The sequence below is a fragment of the Zootoca vivipara genome, chromosome 9 (genome assembly GCF_963506605.1).
Source record: "Zootoca vivipara chromosome 9, rZooViv1.1, whole genome shotgun sequence".
Classification (NCBI taxonomy): domain Eukaryota; kingdom Metazoa; phylum Chordata; class Lepidosauria; order Squamata; family Lacertidae; genus Zootoca; species Zootoca vivipara.
In genome coordinates, this window is record NC_083284.1 from 27054580 (window position 1) to 27066991 (window position 12412).

At 39.2% G+C, this 12412-nt stretch overlaps 1 long non-coding RNA gene across 1 annotated transcript; it reads left to right on the plus strand.

Annotated features, from left to right (window-relative positions):
- The first annotated feature begins 801 nt into the window (after positions 1 to 801).
- Positions 802 to 11957, plus strand: LOC132592681 (uncharacterized). The gene is made up of 3 exons (XR_009558216.1): positions 802 to 981; positions 2165 to 2338; positions 11688 to 11957. It is a non-coding gene; the product is annotated as an uncharacterized LOC132592681 (long non-coding RNA).
- Positions 11958 to 12412: the final 455 nt, after the last annotated feature.

A 12412-nucleotide genomic window follows, 5' to 3' on the forward strand; every position in this document is an offset into this window, starting at 1 on the left:
CCTCTTCTCCCTCCTCTTCCGCATACACATATTCCTCTTCTGCTCCTGTCTCTAAGCGCCCATGCTCATCTATGTCTGGGGACTCAGAGCGTCCTGGCTCTGCCCTGACACAACCACTTGTTGAATGGTTTAAGTTTTGAGGTTCATTACTGTTTCACAAGAATGTGTATCTCTTTAAAAGCCAAAAGTAATTGTCATGACATAGTTTTGCAGTTGTGAGGCAGTACAACAGGTGATGTTAAGTTTGTATTTAATTAAGCTGTGTCAGCAATCAGATATAGTATATAGGGAGGTCTGTGTACTTCTCTCAGTACCCTGGTGGATGGGTCACTGAATGGGTCATGCTTTTGTAACTTTTTGTAGAATTAATGTAACTTCTGTTATTTTCTTTAATTAAAACAATTCTCCTAATTATACTCTGCAGTCTCCTCAGAATGTTTTTCGCAACGTAGTTATGCAGTTTAAATATGATAAACCCACTTACATGCTGCAGTGCATGCTGTTAAATGGGGAGCAGGAAATAGATTCTGATTCTGCAGTACCAGTGTAACTCTGAGTTAAAATGTTAATCAAATCAGATTTACAATTTGACTTGGATTAACCCAGGTACCATCAGAATTTAGCCCAATGGGATAGAATATAAGGTTGCAATCTTGCCATCTCTGCAGTGATTGATTAGAGAGTCTTGGGGGATTCTTCTGGATTTCTCATGTTACTGCGGTGTCATTTACTTTCGGTCCTAGACAGCTTCTTAGCGGAGACCTATAAATGGCAATGGCTGCTACCAGCACAGACAACTACAGAAGCCTCTTGAATTACTGAGTCAAAAGCTGTCTGAAAAAGAAGTACTGATTCTGGATTAATACATAGCTCAGCAAGTTAATGCCTACAATTAGATGTTTCCTCAATTCACGAAATCTTGAACCCTATTCTTGACTATCTATTGTTACTCTCACAAGAGAAGAGACAGAAGATTGCCAAGTAAGGATGTTGGATTTTCTGGTTCATTATACTTGTTGATCTGTCGTCTTTGAGATTTCTATTACTAGTTATATCCATTCTGGTGAACAGAGATAAGTGCAGGGTCGGACGGATTGGTGAGATATGCATTGTGCCTATGTGTTTCCATAAAAGTATGAATAACTTTTGTCCTCATGTCTAGTAAGCCAAAGAGTATTTAAATGAGCACCTCTAACTTCATGCATACTTTCTTTAAATTAAAAAACATTTGTAAAGGCATTTTTAGTTTGTAATATTGCAGATCTGTTGGATGTAGTTTTATTCATACTCTACTTGCAGATGCCAATTTAAGGTGTGTGTTGTCTTGCCAAGGGGAGGGGGTACTTTTTCAGGGATTCTGGATGCAAACACAAAACACTAGTGATAAAGAAATCTAAGATTTTATTAAGCTGTAGGGATATTGTACGCAAGCATAGAATAACATACCAAGTCAACAGATAATAACCCCTCTGTTCAGCTGCTGGGAGCCCCAAAGATACAGCAGCAGAGAGACAGATCCCCCAACCTGGCCAATGGGTCACACAGCATGTAAACAATCCCTTCAGGTCTGTGCTGAATATCAACCTCTCTGAGACAAATGCTAGGGCTTATATCCACGAGGTGCATTTACTAGATCACTTACATGTGACACCCAGGATCTCATGACAGCTTGATTAACGGGCACCAGGGATCCCATGATCTGGGCTGGCAGGTAAGGTGGTTAGTCTTGGGATCGAAATTTAGGCTTGGAAGACAATCAAATTGGTGTTATTCAGCATTAACACTTATGTTAAGCTTAGGAGAGCAGTGAACCTGCTTCTCTGACAGATCACGTATAACAGTGACATGAAGGACCATTTGTTCCAGACCACTAAGCCTGCTCAAGATACAATATGTCTTTCGGTATTTTCACTGCATGTGTGTGTCCATCTGCCTCCGTATAATATTTTTTATGACCTTTGAATCATAAAGCCCACCCTAGATAGTTGCCAGGTTTCACATCAGTATTGAAGATTTCACAGCTCAATCTCAAGCCTGTTTACTCAAAAGCAAATTGCACTGTCTTCAGTGGGGCATAATTGCAGGAAATCATGTGTAGTATTCCAAGCGAAATGTACATCTCACCTAGAATATATGCAGTATTGAAAAGTTTCACCATCTCTAGGTGGATACTTAAATGTCATGCCAATGTCCAATGGCATGGAGCATCAGAAGCTGATCTCCGTGTGACTTCCTGTGATGAACCACTGAACTGCAGGTGGAAAACCTCAGTAACAAACCTTCTGGACCAGGAGTGGCTCCACCCACAGAAGATGGCCATTGGATGCTTTGGCACAGGGTGAAGTATAAATGGCTACCTGTCCTGCTAAAGCCTTGCTTGGGCAACATAATGTAGCTGTTGTGTGTTTCTGAACCCTTGACTATTCTTCAATTCTGACTTGACCCTCAGTCCATTTGTCCATCAGTCTTGACATTTGCTTCTACACTCGAGTTCACCCTTCAATTCAAACATGTCTTAGCCCTGATCACTGGCTTGTTCCATGGGCTTTTGGTTCATAGCTCAACTAAGAGGCTCGGGTGCCTTCCCCTCCCTACCCCAAAAGCAATGGTAGTATTGTTCTGTTGCACTTCTGCCATCACTCTTTGGTGGGGAATCGGCAACTGGCCACACTTTCTGTTTACAAGACATAGAGATTGCTTAGAGTTATATGAATGTGAACAGCTATTGGTTTTTATTTAAGGCAAGGAATGCAGTGCTGTCATTTTGCCTTTCTCCCCTGAAAAGCAGATGAAATGGTTTGGCCCCAGTTGTATGTGACATTACAAATATTTTCTTTCAAGAGTATTTTAACATGAATTAGACCCCCAATATTTTTTTGCTCTTTAGAGAGCCTAACATTGTCTGAAATATTCATGTTGACCTTCAGATAAATGGGGCTGAGGGAGGGAAGCATAACTAATTCCTTTAAATTATATATACTCTTTCATGTCAGAAACACTATTCTCTTTTAATTGAGTATCCTCCTCTAGCTACAAAAGAAGGAGATGAGTTTTATCTTTCCCATTGGGAATCTAGTTGCTTTTCCTTTATCATTTCCTCAATGAAAGTTTAGTTCTGTTAGATTTCTTTGGCTTACCATTAAATATCCCATTATGCTTTCTTCCTTCTGGTCTGTCTGTTCCACACTGAATATTTTGCAGTATGTGTTTGAAATGCAATAAAAATCACAACAAAACAATTATGGTTTTCTAAACATTTTGTCGCATGGTCCAGAGTCTGTTGCAGAATGGGAATGCAACATCATAACTTACTGTCATCATTCTTAGCAGCATTTTGTCCCCAGGAAAAAATGCTGAACTAGCGCTTGTAAGGTTTCCCCCCCAAAAAAAGGTGAAAAGGAAAACCATCCTTGGCTATCTGTTATTTGAAAAGGCAAGAGACCCTCTCCCCTACCAGAAGTCTTAGAATTCTCTCCCCAAAAGCCACAGAAAATTATATAAATGGGGCATTAACTTATGGAGTTCCTAGTTCAGTGGTATTTTGCCTCCAAATACCAGTGTCTGGAGATCAAGAATAGGAAAAAGGATGCTGACTTCATGCTCTGCTTGCAGGCTTCTGGCTGGCCATGGTGGAAAGCAAGATTATGGATTTAATGTACCTTTTGTCTGATCTAAGTGGCAAACCTATGTTAGATACATTCATAGAACTGTAGCATTTGAATGGACCTTGAGGGTCATCTAGTCCAAATCCTTACAATGCAGGAATCTCAACTAAAGCATCCACGACTGATGGCCATCCAACTTCTTCTTTAAAACCTTCAATAAAGGAGAACCTACCACTTTCCAAGGGAATCCATTCCACAGTTGAGCAGGTCTTACCAGCAGAATCATGAGCATTGCGCATGTTTGGGATTCACTCAACATCTCTTTTACAGGCATTCTGGACATCTGAAATCCATTCTCTTTCTCCCTTTTCCTTAGCAGAGGATTTGGTTTTAATTCCCCAATTCATATTAGATCTGGGGCTTGTTTTCCAACTTCTGGTTCTTTCTTCTCTCGCAACTTCCTCTTTTTCAGGCTGAAATCTGCCCTATAACGTACCCTTAGTTAATATCTATTTAATCCATTCTCTTAATTGCTAAGATGTACCAGTTCCAAGTGGGCAACTATCAGCAAACTGACATGGCAAAACAAGGAGTTACAACCAGCCAAATTGTGAGCCAACAAATTGTGATTATGGGTGACAGACCAAATGGCTTTGGAGATTTGGTACTTAATGTTATATATTACCCATTACAGTATAGAAATAAAATTAGTTGCCCTGAAACTGAAATATACGCTTAGCATAAAAACATATTGCTGAACTGCAGTCAGGTGAAATGTCTCAAGGCTTTCAGTGGCCATAAAGATAATTTGGCACAAGAAAAACAAGAAAAAGCAGATTTGTTCCATCCTGGTATGGGATTTCCCCATATGCTCCAGTGCTCTGAATTCAACATGGTTTAGTGACAAATTCTTTTCAGTAAAAAAGTTAAGGATGCTTACTGCTCTCATCAAGAAACATGATTACTGACTCAGTCAGCATAAAACAAGTGAGAGGGTTGCTGCCTTATATGTTTGAATATTGAGTGGGCAGTCCCAGAAAGGAGGAAGAACCCATGTGTTTAAGGGATCAGGCGTGCCATTTGGGTGGGGCATGCAAAAATTGTCAGTGAAGGGGACGGTTTGCCTCAAAGTTATGTGGTAGTCATGCGTGCATGCTGCATGGTATGCATGTGACATGTGCAAGCCTCAGGGCATCCGCACAACATGCCATCACACCCCATGGCATGCTGACATTGTGCAACCCCAGCTCCCTCAATTGCGAGGGCAAGGTGATGCATGTGCAAGGGATGAAGATCAAAATAAGATAGAAGGTGGGAGGAAAGGTTCAAAGAGGATATTGCCACATGAATGAGGCAAGCTGGCCCTACCACTAAACTTCTGGCTAAGGCATCAACCCAGAAATCTCATGAGGACTTTACTGCAGAAGGTCCCTACAGGGTGTTTGTGATCTAGGAAACAGGTAGCTTACTCATATGAGAAATGGACACCATGTAAGGAGCTCTTAATTGCCATCCTTTGAGAAGGTAGAAATACAACAGACCCATTTCTTTGATTCAGAGGCATTGAGGCAGTCATAAGGTAGTTTCTAGTGCTTCATCCTCTCTTCATCACATCCAGTAACAAACAGGGTCAGCTATGCAATGAAGAGATAGATGTCCTGCCTGTTTCCCATTCATTCATTGCTCCCTCCTTCTGCCTGCTGTCCAGCACAGCTGAAGTCCTGCTTCAGTACAGTAGGTCTGCTAATTAATCACAGGATCCCTAAGTTTCTTGGGATGCTTTATGGAGAGAACCCATCAACTGGTAAGGGGCTATGCAGGCCATAGGCCACTCACTACTCCAGCATTCTTCACAAAGTTGTTATTGTTGTTTCGGTTTCTTATGCATCATTCTGTGCCCAATTGGATTCATCCATTTGGACCTAAGCTGACCTAAGATATGAAAACCCAGTTTCATTTCTTTTCCTGCATAGACCCAACTGCATGACATTCCCTAACATGGAACACAGATGAGGAAAGTGCACAAGCTGATCCTGCTTAACAAGAATTTGCAGCTCTGGTGGAAAATATAATTTAGACCGCAATAATATGCACACCTATCTGGGAATAAGCCCCATTGGATTCAGTAGGAATGCCTAGAATTGTGCTGCTTAATCATATTGTATGTCAACCCCAATATAAGCTGTGAATTCTCTTTTTCTGTAATGTTGAAGCAGATAGGGAGAGGTTGCCTTAAATTTTAAGTTATTCAACGAAAAAGAGATAAAAAAAATATCAGTTTATCTCATTAGCTTCACTGAAAATAATTTGAGGTTCATTGCAATTGGCTTTATATGGATATGAATTCCACTCTTGTTCTCATTTTCAATTCTAGTTATAATCCTGGTCAAGGTGATAATTCATTGTGCATATTCTGCACTGTCTTTTTCAGCCAGTTTCTTTTTTGTTTTTACACTTCTCTGTAGGTTCAGTCTTTTCCTATAATTAAGGGAAACAAAATACTTACCAAACTAAGCCTTCTTTTAGCATAATATACTATTCTCATTCACAAAGTGTGTTCAACACCTCTGCTTTGAATAAATCATGTCATGCTGCAGTGCTGTGCTTGTTTACTTGGGAGTATGTCCCAATTAGCTCGGTGGAATTTGTTTTAACATAAATGTCAATAAAATTAGGGTATAAGATATGAAACACATGGAAGGGAAATAGATTGAAAATGATCTACCCTAAGTGGTTTTAAGCCAATACAGAAGCTTTAGTAACAATAACAAAGAGCATTAACATACCTTAAAGACTAAAATTTATTATGGTCTGTGCTTTGTGGACTACAGTCCATTTCACCAGAGGCATATGAACCCTTTCTCTCCAGATCAGATATATTTGAACAACAGTGCAGGATAACTCTTTATGTATCTGATGAAATGGACTGTAACCCATGAGTTTAGGCTATAATAAATCTTTGTCTTCTGGGTGCCACAACACCCTGCTATTTCTGCTTCAAGAAGTAACATGAGTACCCCTTGGGAAGAACTTTTCATATGTCTTCCTTAAAATCTGTATCTGATCAATATTTTGATGATTATTAGATATTATCCTCCCCAATGACTTGTGCATTTGAATGGGTAAATATAAAGAAAACAAAAAGTAGCATTAGTCCATACTTTGCTCCCAGTTTTATTCAATAAATAATTATTAGTGACTGTCCATTTATTCCCATAGATAGTTCTGCCTTCCTACCTATAGGCACCAAATCTTTAAAAGCATAAGCAAAAGCAGGCATGCTATTTTTGCGATGCAGATTTGATCCACTATTTTATTGTGCTTGAGCATATTATTAATGGAGCATCACCTCCCCTATTCCAAAGCATAGACATCACATGCACGATTGCTTAATCACACATCATTGCATGCCTCAAGTCATTGCTTTATGACCACAGATTCAATGAAAATAGTATCAAACCTCCTTCATCTGCAACAGCATATGTTGTATGCAGTTTTGATTTGGGGCAAAAAGTCACAAATATCTACATCATCTCTATAGAAGAATGCCTGGGAACTAATATGGAAGACTCAAACCTATATAGAGTCAAAACGATGTCTTAGAGATTTTCTCTTGGAAAAACCCTGGTAAATAATGACAGTTATTGTGATAAGCCTTATCAGATAAGAGCTCGGGGAAATGATTAAAGTGACTGACTGAGCTTTGTATATTTAGAAAACATTACCACTACAACTAAAGTGGAATGATCTGTACAACAATTGTGTTGTAGTTTGGCAGCCATAGACGTGACCATAAATATCCTAATTAAAGTGAAGATTTTGAATCCGCCCTGCAATGTTTAATCTTGTAAATCACAAAGGTGCAACAAGCACAAGAAGAACCGAGTCCAGGACTGTTGTATAGACTCTGTCATCATAAATATAATTACTGTGAGGAGGTTATTGGGGTCCCAATGCACCCAGCTATAAAAGATCCATGCATACAACATAGAATATTGCAGAATCGGTCCTCTCATTTGTAAATCACTGTGGAACCCTTGGGTATGAAAGCAACATCATAAAATGTCAGATGTTATTACTGCAGTTATTTCCCTCACTTTATTATTATGCTCAAGGAAGTTCAGCTCCTAGAAGAGAATGCCTAGGGAGAACAGAATCATTTTGTGCCAACAAACTTTCATCCCATCACAGAAAATCTGCACCCAATAGATCAAAATCATCATTTTAATCACTGACATTGTTTTGATCTTTTAAACAACTTCTACTCAATAGTGTATTGAATTTTCAGTAAACAAAGCAGGCAGAAAGGAGATGATGGCTGAAATATAAAGACAATAAACTGTGGGCAAGAGATGGAAGCTAGATTAGTCAGCAAACAGTGTCCTGTGATTTATGGGAGGAATGAATAAAGGTTACAATGTAGCAGAAACATATAGAAATGGCAAGCTGCCTCCCAAGTGCCTTGTGCAGGAGAAATGGTAATAATTTGCCAGGGAACACATAATTCTTCACTTTGCATTTCTCACTACTCCACCTCCATTATGTCTTCTGCAGTTGCTTCCTTAGTTCCAAGTAGGATGGATGGATTAGCTAATTTACATTCTATATCAGTTTTGAAAATTCCCTATCATAAATTCGTTTCATCCCAATTTTAGCAGATTTTTTTGGAAAGTATGAAGCAAGTAAAATTTTCCCTTAAATTGTCTATATTTTGCAAACCTTTTTATATGCAAATTCCCCTTAAAATACACATTTTTTCTATGCCTTTCAATGCATTCCCCTCACTGCACATCACAAAATAATGCATCGCAAAATTCAGAAAAGTGCATAACCCAACTGAAATATGCATTTCAACCAGTATATAAATCCAGAGAGTGCTAAATTAGGTCAGTTTTAAAACTCAGTCTCAGACCAAACATATTTCTCTTCCATCCCTAGTTCCAAGTAAGAGGTATATCTTCTCATGAAGCAGAAGCACTTTCTTGAGTTAAAGAAAACATGAACCTTCTCTGAATATTTTCCAGTTGGTTGGCATGACAGTGTTCTGCGCATTGGGTTCCAAGAAGGGAACAGAACAGGAAATCTAAGCACTTTTCAGACATCAGTTAATTGCAGAAGAATTTATAAATATGGTCCATTTATTCACACCTGCTTGCAAAAGTTGTTAGCTTATGTATTGTTTGTTTGTTACCTGCTCTTCATCTTAAGGTCCCAGGGTGTCAACATTAAAACACAACACTAAACAGTTTAAAACAACTTGTCCTAATGTAGGCCTTTGTACTGTATATAGAGTACATGCAAATGAAACTGTGGAGATAATGGGGAAGAGTTTGAGAGAGAAACCATTGCTGGCCCTCCAATAATTGTGTAAAATCCATTCATACTAATAGCTATATATTTGTGAGAGCTGACAGAACCTGGACCTCAATATTCTGCTTATTGTTCCTGGACCAAACTTTTGCTCCACAAAATAGAGCAACCATGGGGAAATGTTACAGGTAGGTAGCCGTGTTGGTCTGAGTCGAAACAAAATAAAAAAAAAATCCTTCAGTAGCACCTTAAAGACCAACTAAGTTTTTATTTTGGTATGAGCTTTCGTGTGCATGCACACTTCATCAGATGGGGAAATGCTTCTTTTTTTGTGTCTTTTTTGTGTATATTTGGTACACCTATTACACAGGAAATCCATTTTTAGGTTATCTTCCTGATGTTCCTGTGATTGCTCCCAATCGTTTCAATGATGCTTGCATAAGTTGAGGGCTGCATGATTCCCATGGAAAGCTGTTGGGCACCACATTCAAACTCCATATACAATCACACAGATACATTTGCCATTGAAATAGAGACATATATTTAATTATTAGTATCTCAAATTTCACCTTCCATTTACTCCTTAGACTTCTCAAAAAGTTTTTTTAAAGCTCTCCAGTAACCTTTATCTGTGCAAAATGTATAATTAACTCAGAAATCCCAACAGAAGAATACAAATAAGGTCAATAGCACAGCTTAACTGCAGGTCCTGCTTTGATGAATCAGACTTCCAAATGAAGTCAAATCCTGAAAGCTGTAGGCATGTAATTGCAAATTGCACGGGCAGGTGTTTCCAAATGCATCATATTAATAACTGCAACAAGAGCTGCACAGCTTGTGGCTCACGAAACTGAGCCCAGGCTCAAATGCCGCCAGCCATGTATGGTGGGTCATGAGGGTTTCACTATACTGTTTCCTGCAGCTGCCCACATAGGACTGCAAACATAAGAGATTAGGCAAGTAGGAGGCAGGCTACAATACAAAGCTAGTGTCTGGCTTGGTAGTCCACAACTGAGGCAGGCCAGATTTAGGCCACAGATGACATAGTAAAACATACACTGGCCTTTGCGGATGAGAATTGTAGTCCCCAGGGTTTTTTCCAGCTGGAAGTCACTGGAACTGAGTTCCAGCACCTCTCAGGTGGCTTCTGGCATCTCTCAAGTAGGCACCATTACCATTCTAAGAGAACAAGAGGTGTGTTCATGGTAAGTTGCGGTGCACTGGTAGTCGCAAACATCTAGATGAGGCACGTCCAATAGATCACTGGAGGTCTGTGGTAGATCATCAGTAGATCACTGGCTTCCCCCAAAGAAGCTCCACAAAAAAAGCTCAACAACTTTGACCTGAAACCCCCAGATTACTGCCAGTTTTTAACTCTGTAAGTAGATCGCAGTCTCTTGGGAGTTCACCACCCCTGATCTAGATGGTATCAGGTTGACAAAGACTGTCTTAGTGTTTTGTGCCCTGTTAGTGTTAGTCTTAGTGTTTTGTGCCCTGTTAGCTGTCAAAAACTAAAGAAATGACCAAGTTCCAGGAGCGTTTGTATTTTTTTTCTTGAAAACGTTTCAAATCATATGGACAGGTGCTTTGTACAAGAATATTCTATTTTTCACTTCCCTCCCACTGAATTTTAAAGTACAGGGGAAGGAAAGTAAACATAGATGTGTTTATGTTATAAAGGAGGAATATTATCTTTATGCAGCTTGTGAGATTTTATCATTTTTCATATTCAAGGGATAAAACAGTTCTAGCTTTACAGTTTAAATAACTAGACATCAGAAACAAATACACATAGTATACAGTCATGAATCAGGATGCGTTTTCCTAGTGTGGCATCTGATTTATTCTGCGCCTGTCTCAGGGATAAGCCAGGATATGTCTACCACTATCAGTTTTCAACCTAAAGTTCTCTCCTTGTTTATTTCTCCTCAAAATTATATGCACATGGATTTATGGTGAGGGAAATCTCTTCTGAAAAGAATGCTTATAAGCCACAAGATGTGCCACAATAGAACATATCATTAGGCACTTGGCGATGAATTTCAGACCAAACACTATTTTCATTAACATAACAAGCTCTAGTCTCTTTTTGTCTAATATACATCACACTGTGAAACACAAAAGCAGTTTAAACTGTGGGCTTTGATGTATGAATTAATATAGTCTTTGAAAAAAATGAGGATTTAGGAATGTAATGCCATTTTCTGTCTTTTTAAAGAGCAAGCTATTGCTTAATCTATTTTGAATATGTCTCTTCCAGTATAAAAATATAACAGCCATTTAACCAGGCCTAGGTTATCTCAGAACTGGAGCTGAGCTGATTTTTTATTATTATTCAATTTTCATATGAAAATGTGCTATTTTGACAAGAGAGGTTATGCAATAGTTACAGAAATGAAACAAGAAAGAAAATTATGTATTTTTCACCTGAAAAATAACCGCCAATCACAATCAAATTTCAAAAGCACCAAATTGCGTATTTTTAAGACTCTATAGTCACTTAGGCTGTCTTCACACTCCTATTTGCTGCGTACTCACTGCATTTCCAGTTGGGTTTTAAAAGCATATACCGTATTTACTGAGTCTAATGTGCCATCGAATCTAATGCACACCTTAGTTTTCGCACATAATTTCGCCAAAAAAGGTGAGCATTAGATTCAAGTAAATATGATATATCCTATACTTTGTTATAAAATATAACTATGTGATGCACTGTTTCTCAAACCAACATCAATTGAATTCCTTAAGCCGTTCATAATTCATCTCTATTAGCCTTTGCAGATGGTGACAGCAGTCACGAAATTAAAAGACGCCTGCTTCTTGGGAGAAAAGCAATGACAAACCTAGACAGCATCTTAAAAAGCAGAGACATCACCTTGCCGACAAAGGTCCGTATAGTTAAAGCTATGGTTTTCCCAGTAGTGATGTATGGAAGTGAGAGCTGGACCATAAAGAAGGTTGATCGCTGAAGAATTGATGCTTTTGAATTATGGTGCTGGAGGAGACTCTTGAGAGTCCCATGGACTGCAAGAAGATCAAACCTATCCATTCTGAAGGAAATCAGCCGTGAGTGCTCACTGGAAGGACAGATCCTGAAGCTGAGGCTCCAATACTTTGGCCACCTCATGAGAAGAGAAGATTCCCTGGAAAAGACCCTGATGTTGGGAAAGATGGAGAGCACAAGGAGAAGGGGACGACAGAGGATGAGATGGTTGGACAGTGTTCTCGAAGCTACGAACATGAGTCTGACCAAACTGCGGGAGGCAGTGCAAGACAGGAGTGCCTGGCGTGCTCTGGTCCATGAGGTCATGAAGAGTCGGACACGACTAACCGACTAAACAACAACAACAATTCATCTCTAGCCAAGGTGTGAACACCTTTGCCTGGAGTAAAGACATCTCTGCTTCATCAACACAAAAAGAAATGAATCTCAAAGTAATGAAGCATGTGCTGATGTGAACAACTAGGAGCTGTGGAACACACCAGAAAGAAACATT